At 44.1% G+C, this 7,910-nt stretch overlaps 1 protein-coding gene across 2 annotated transcripts in view; it reads left to right on the top strand.

Moving 5' to 3' along the window:
- The first annotated feature begins 4,836 nt into the window (after positions 1-4,836).
- The window catches only part of LOC148506323 (EF-hand calcium-binding domain-containing protein 6-like), a 192,593-nt gene continuing 189,519 nt past the window's right edge, over positions 4,837-7,910 (top strand). For both annotated transcript variants that reach the window (XM_088447002.1, XM_088447004.1), the window contains exon 1: positions 4,837-4,916. The gene's annotated coding sequence lies outside the window, so the exon portion shown is untranslated. The remainder of the gene's footprint in view (positions 4,917-7,910) is intronic.

Below are 7,910 nucleotides of genomic sequence, written 5' to 3'. Positions count from 1 at the left end.
TGTCGTGGAGATCTGTTATATACTACATGGAAGCCATATACCATACTTTAATGACAAGAGCAGGGAGTGAGGCCATGGCATGTTGTTTCCAATTCATGGCGATAATGAGCTAAGCTGCGTTACAAACATGCCCAAAAGTTTGTTGCATTATTTGGAGACCCCACTCTGCGGTTTACAAAGCTGGACAGGTAGCGGATCCTTAGGGTGTGAACCATTGATTGTTCTATTATCAGGGTCACGACCATATCCCTGAATTCAGAGATGTATGGACACTCCCACCATATGTGTAAAGAAGGTCCCCAAAAAAGGTCAGATGACAATGGGTATATGGAATGTAGTTTTGTAGGGACCAACTACCAGCGAGAATAAATCTTAAATGCATTTTCCCTGATACTAGTATTAATAGAGGCCTTAGCCACTCATTGAATGAGCAACCACTCCTCCTATTCCAGACATATCCCTAGATCCCTCTCCCAAGCAAGTTTAAATGCTTCCATTGCATCAGTGGGTGGGGTGTCTATCATGGATTAAATAATATAAATGGCACCCCTAGTGCCCAAGCGTTCAAAAAGATTGAGTGATCTGAGTTTAGGCAATTTACTTAATGAATAAATAAAGCTGGTGACTTGAAAATACTGAAAGTGTAGTCTGGCTGGTAAATTTCTCACACAGGTCTGCTAATATGTTAGGAGCAAAGGGCCTGATTCAGACCTGGACGCTATGCTGCGCTCGCTCGCATTGAGTGATTTTACACAATCTGCGCACGCGTATGAGTCGCAATGCGATGGGAAAGTGCTCGCCAGTAGCCCGCAGTCAGGCCACTATTTTGAGTGACAGATAGTGCCGTTTGCGGGTGGTAACAGGGGAAGGTGCTTGTAAATGGGGGTGTGGATGGGCGAACGCAGGCGTGCCTGACCGTCAGAACGGCATTTAATGGGTGTGCATAATTAGTAAAGTAGCGTCATTACACACGTGACTGGGTTGTATTTTGGCCTGAACTGCTCGCAATGTTGTGGTGGGAAAAGGCTACCACAAGCGCTGCGAGCAGCTCCGATGGCTCCTGATTAATCCTACAACTGCCGGAGATGACGTGTGTTGCAAGTGGCAAAGGAGCGTCTTTATACAGGTGCGAGCGCATAGTGCGGTGGCTTTACGCGACGCAGTGCGAGCACGATTTAAATAGCCGGCCCCTTTTAGCCAGCGAGCGGCCGCAATAGCGTCCGGGTCTGAATCAGGCCCAAAATCCCCAATGATATGTGAAAATCCTAACTTGCTGCTACATCTTCCTTCCTCCCCGCCTATCCCATCTGTGTCACCCGTTTGTCTGCCCCTCCATTTTAGAATGTAAGCTCTTTCGAGCAGGGCCCTCTACCCTCTTGTGCTTCTCCCTACTGTATTTTCATTTATCTCTTACTATCCACTAAGGCAACTAACACTTGGCTGCTTATGTGGGTGTAAAGGTCGCTAATATAGCAATGTTTTTTATCCTCGTCCATGTCCTGCTTTGTATTGTATTATATTGTAGTGTAAGTCGCTGGTTACTTATTTGTTTATGTACTTTGTAAGGCGCTGCGGAACACTTGTGGCGCCATATAAATAAATTATAATAATAATAATCTAGTGATCCCTGCTGCAACCAAGGGCCGCATATATGGTCACACACATCCCAGAGGGAAATTAGTGTGTTGTCAATAGGTGTCAAAGTGGACAGGTAGATTGACAAATCCAAGCGTTTGGTCAGTCTCCCATACAGCCAATGTGAACCGGATACAGAGAACCATATGTACCATGGTTGGTCTCAGTGTGGGGGAAGCCAATGGAGGAACCCAATCTACTGATCCCCAAGGAATCACTCTCAATGTCCACCCATTTTTTTGCATCCTGAGTTCACATGCCATGACACAATGGGATAGATGTATTATAGCGGCACTTACCGTGCCGCTATAATGCTTCCCGCTTCGCCTCTTTACCGAGGCGAAGCAGGAAGCACTACCGATGAGATGTATAAACATCTCATCGGCCGGAGAGGGAGAGCGTTAACTCCCCCCTCTGGCACTACCCGCTAGAGACAGCAGCGCATCAGCTTAGTGCTGATGCGCTGTGTCTCTTCCCGGCCGGCTCCACTGAGCATGCGCGGGATCTCACAAGTCTCGCGAGATCCCTGCGTTGAGCCCTGGAGCCGGTAGCCACCGCAGCAGGGACAGCGCTGTCCCTGCTGTGGAGATAGGGCAGCGCCAGGCTGTAGCTGTCGATAACGACAGCTACAGCCGGCCGAACGGTCAGACGATCTGACTGTTCGTACATAGCCCAGGCGATCAGATCAGCGCTGCTATCTTGTAGATAGCAGCGCCGATAATGACGGGCGCATAGCGCCCCTGTCATTTCCCGCCCAGACCCCCGATCATACATCGGGGAGAAGCGGTATCAGCGCACATAACGTGCGCTGATACCGTTTCTGGGCTTCATACATCTACCCCATTGTGGCTTAACTGTGTAGCATCAATTAACACTTCATAGGTAGAAAACTACCAATGTCCCAGCGCTAATTGTATATAAATTTAATCGGCTTTAGGTTACCAGCAGCAAGTACACAAAGTTTGTGCAACAACAATGAAGGACAAATCCTATGAAGAAAAGGGGGAAGAAAGTACTGCGCTAGGTTCTAGCCTACATGTATAATAACATACAATAAAATAGAATACAATGCCAAGTAAACTTTAGTAATAGAGAAAACGTGAGACTGTAGTGAAATAGTAATAAGTAAAATACTTTAGCTCATACGTAGATAACATTAGATACAAATATTAGTACATGTAACACATTAAACATGGAAAAAATACTTTCCCCAGAGACAGATGTAAAGAGAAAAGAAGATAAACCAGAGAAAAGATACATATAAACAATACTATTGTAATTTAAATTTTAAAAGATCGATTGCTCAGAAAATCAGTATTGGATTCATGCATATAATAAAAAATAGTCTGTTCTTTTATGCACATTAAATCGCTCATACAGAAAGTAAAAAATCCAAGTTCCTATGGTGTATTTAATTAAACTCTGTGTTGGCATCCCAGCCCAGGTATGTTAATCCGTGTCCAGCATGTAAATCTGTCGTAAATTGTGATAAACTCCCCGACCCCAGCAATCCCTGTTTGTACAGTCACCTGTAATTCATATGTTGATTCCTGCAGCGGCACAGTGTATGTCCCCTTTCCTCAATGGCAATTAGGGGTTAGCCGCTTCCCTCACTTAGATCTAGAGCGAGTCGGGCAGGTGAGAGACGTCTGGTGGCAAGTCTAGCTGAACACGTGGGATGCCGCTGACCGGGGTTCACGGAATGACCGCGCCGTAACTGAACTCCATGCTCCAAATTCTTTGGATAGTAGTTGTTGGAGAAAAGGCTGTTAAGAACTCCCCTGGGAGCTCAGCACAGAGCTGTAACTTCAGCAGAAGCGATGTTGTACTGGTTTATCTTCTTTTCTCTTTATACCTGTCTCTGGGGAAAGTATTTTTTCCATGTTTAATGTGTTACATGTACTAATATTTGTATCTAATGTTATCTATATATGAGATAAAGTATTTTACTTATTACTATTTCGCTATAGTCTCATGTTTTGTCTATTGAGATACAGTACTAAAGTTTACTTGGCATTGTATTCACTTTTATTGTATGTTATTATACGTGTAGGCTAGAACCTAGCGCAGTACTTTCTTCCCCCTTAACTGTGTAGCATGGTAGTATCTTTCAAAGATGGGTAGGTCCTGGCCTCCATTAACAGTAGATTAAGAAAATCAAACTCTACAGTTCCTTGGTGCCTTCCCATGTACCACAGAGTGACTGAATAGTTTGGAGAAAGGGGGTTGGTACAGCAATTAATGTTTGGAACAAGTTGAGCAGTCTGGGCAAAATGTTCATTTTTATAGAGTTAATACATTCAAACCGTGAAATACAGAGGGGAGTCCACCTAGCCAGGTCCTCGTTAACAGGCTGTAAAAGAGTGTAGTTGGACTTAAACAGTTGGTCATAGGTCTTTTTAATAGGAATTCCCAAATATGCAATATTTAATAGTCAGTGGGAGCCACAAATAATCAAAGAAAAGTTCTACGAGTTTCCCTGTAGGAGGGGAGAGATGGAACGCTGGTGCTTCCAATTTAGTATTGTTGACACTGTATCCAGAATACTAGCCATGTAAATGTAATGATGCCAGAAGATTAGGGCGTTAAGTTAGATGAGATATTGGACATATTGGTTTTGGTCACCTTGTCACACATATTGTGGTCCTGACATGTAGACTGATCCCTTTGCTGAAAGAAGAAAAGCAATATCACCTGCAGTGTAATCACTGTAGGAACCTGGCACTAGTTTGTAGTTAAATTGCAACTCAGTGCTTGCTGCAAATAATATGGGTTTAGTTAGAACCCTAGAGATCACAATCTCTGCTAGAAAAAATCAATGAAACAAAGTTTACTGCGCTAAGCACTGTAAATAACACAGTGTATATATAATAAAAAAGTAGGTTTGCTATCTGTCGATAAACAAGAGGCTTGTGTAAATTATAAAATTTATTGAATATATCACATATCAAACAATAATGAACATATAACAATTAGATACAATAAATGAGGAATCAAAATAAAAATAAAAATGTAAAAATGGATTGCAATCACAGGATGGTGAATAGCAGTTTAGCCATCACCCGCTGAGAAAAACTTGTCAGGCAGACGAGGTCCCCACACTACCACTGATTGTGCATGCATTGCAACCTTCCGGCGAGTCTCCTGATCATCTGACCGCTTACATCACACAGCTCACTGCTATTCCGCACACAGCAGCCTGCAACTCCTCTGGCGGCGGCTTCACACAGCCAAACACCAGCAGAGCCAGGACGGACAATAACGTGGACACGCTATACAAGGTTTATCAATTTCATTGCATACAAACTAAGTTTACATACAAGTGGGGATATTATTCTCACACTGGGACGCCTGCAGTGAGGATACTTTCTCATTAGCGGAACTTTGCTGCTAACTATTGCCTGTGGCTTTTATTGACAGTGGAAGTGTTGCCAAAATGATACAAGAATAGACACATAGGGCCTGATTCAGAGCCGGACGCTATTTGCGGTCGTTCGTCCTGAAAATAGGGGTGGCTATTCAAATGAACCGTTCGCTCTTTGCGGTCTGTTCACGCCTCAAGGTCTGAACGAGCGAACAAAACTTGCGGTCGTTTTTGGAAAAAATACGCCCCCTGGCCGCTCGCATCCTACGTCATGTCCGCAATTTATTAGATTAATCGAGTACATCGACCAGTGTATGAACTGCTCGCTATTCTTGTGGTCGGTTTTTGCTACCACAATCTTGCGAGCAGTTCTGGCTATAAAATAACCCAGTGACGTGGTCAATGACGCTGCTGTATTAATTATGCACACCCTTAAAACGCCCGTTTTGACCTTTAAGCACGCCTGCGTTCGGATCTCCACTCCCCGTTTTCAAGCACCTTCCCCTGTTACCACCCACATACGCCTCATTCTGTCACTCAAAATAGCAGGCATTCGCTATTTAGCGAACAAACGATTTTCGGCCGCACTGACTGGTTCGCGCATGCGTATTACGATCCGTACGCATGCTCAGTTGGGGAAACAACACTTGGAGCGAACGAGCGGCCGCTTACGAGCGGCTCTGAATCAGGCCTATAGTGTCCTGATCCCTTTGCTGGTTAAAGTGCTGAGCTACAAGATTATTGTTAAATTGATCAGGCCATCAGGGCCAAGACTAGGATTTTTGTCACCTGGGGCAAGGTCATAATTTGGCCCCCCCTAAAAAATACAACATAGAGGACAAAAAGGGTGTGTGTTTTTGTGACACAGTAGTGCCCCTTACAACACATTATGCCCCTTATACATTAAGCCACAGTAATGCCCCTTATTCATTAAGCCCAGTAATGCTCATATACATTATGCCACAGTAATGCCCCTTACACATTATGCCACAGTAAGGCCCCTTTTACCTTATGCCACAGTAAGGCCCCTTTTACATTATGCCACAGTAAGACCCCCTTTACATTATGCCACAGTAAGGCCCCCTTTATATTATGCCACAGTAAGTCCCCCTTTACATTATGCCACAGTAAGGCCCCCTTTACATTATGCCATAGTAAGGCTCCTTACACATTATGCCACAGCAAGGCCTCTTTTACATTAAGCCACAGTAAGGCCCCATCTCCCTTCTCTTACCTGCCATGGTCATGCAGTGGGTGAGCTTGGGGTGGCGCGGGATGGGGCTGCCACACGCTGACAGTACTGCCATCATAGTAATGTGGCGCTGCTCGCGAACCAATTGGAGCTCACGGACCGGCAGCCTCTGCTGTTTGGCTGCCAGTCCACGAGCAGTGATTGGCTTGCAACCGGCACCACATTAGGCTGACGGTGTCTCTGTGCCTCTACAGGCCGGGATGCGGCTCCAAACCCACAAGAGCAGCAACCTAGCCTCCCCCCAGCACCCCTACAAGTCCTGCACCCGGGTCACATGCCCCCCTTAGCCCCCTCCCCCCTAGTTGTGGCCCTGATACACATGTGTGGCCAAAGATTCAAGCATTCAGCGATTAGGCTTTGCGATCACAAGATATGTGCAATATTAACTTTTTGGTGCATATTTGCTTTTTGATTCGTTTTGCTTGTGTAAATGCTATTGAGGTATGCTGTGACCTCATAAACCTGTCAGTCTACCATTTACTTCCTGAGAAAAAGTTTTTCATCAGATTTACATAGTAATACAGTAGCTAAAGATAAAAACACAGGTGCACAATGTTATCTCCAGGTAACAATACTGGAAAGTACAAAAGCTGAATAACTGTACGTAGGAATGTCAATAGACTTCTGTGCAATGTTCAATTATTCTCTGACATGATTTAGTAGTGGTCACAAAAAATAAATATTGAGTGAACACGTATGAATTACATTTCACTAAAGAGAATTTTACATTATGTGCATCTAATGGAGTATTGTAAAGCAAATATAAAACAGCACCCAACTACTTGTAAATAGATACATATTACATATTATTGCTTTTGTCCATCAATAGCAGGAAAACCTGTCTGTGACTTTAAATATAGACAGACTTATCATTGACATCTGTGGTATAAAACATGTGAGTTTGCTCGCTCACACAAAGGCAAGTCTCTGTAGGCATAATCCTATAGTGTACATTTTGGTTTAGACAATGTTCTTACATGAAACTGATACTCACCTGCTGTTGTCTTCAGTTAGTGGGTGACGTTCCCAGACACTGCAAATACTCATATAAAAGCCTAACCTGAGTGGAACAGTGGCAGTCTCTACTGTACCTGACCATGTCATTTGCTAAACAGAAATACTGTCTATCTCAGTTTTATATTTACCAGATTTCTCCAAAGCTGGAATAATTTAAGTCAGTGTTTCTCAGCCCGGTCCTCAGAACCCCTTACAGTTCACATATTCCAGACCACCTAGCAGGTATGTGGATGCAGGACCAGATTAAGTTCTGTGGGGGCCCCTGGGCCCTATTAAATATGGACGAAATGTGGGTATGTGCAATGGGGACTGTATCGCTCGTAGCGGTACATTGACAAACAGTGATAAGCCAAGCTTAGTGCTGTTTGTTAAATACTGAAAGGAGGACATAACCCCTTTAGCGAGTGCTCATTGTGAAATGGGGCCCATGGGCTCCACATAAAAAAACAAAACCACAGGTACACACACACATGAAAAAAACACACAATGTATACCCACAGGAAAAAAACACATATAGACACCCACATGAAGTATTACTCACAAGTTGCGCAATTTTATCCACATTACACCGCACATTCTACCCCTGATTCACATTACACCACATTACACATCAGTGGCGGATCCAGGGGGGCGATTGGAGCG

This window comes from Taudactylus pleione, unplaced genomic scaffold, assembly GCF_031769625.1.
Source record: "Taudactylus pleione unplaced genomic scaffold, aTauple2 ptg000408l, whole genome shotgun sequence".
NCBI classification, from domain to species: domain Eukaryota; kingdom Metazoa; phylum Chordata; class Amphibia; order Anura; family Myobatrachidae; genus Taudactylus; species Taudactylus pleione.
Note: the sequence above shows the minus strand (reverse complement) of the source record. Positions and strands in the feature narration are given on the sequence as shown.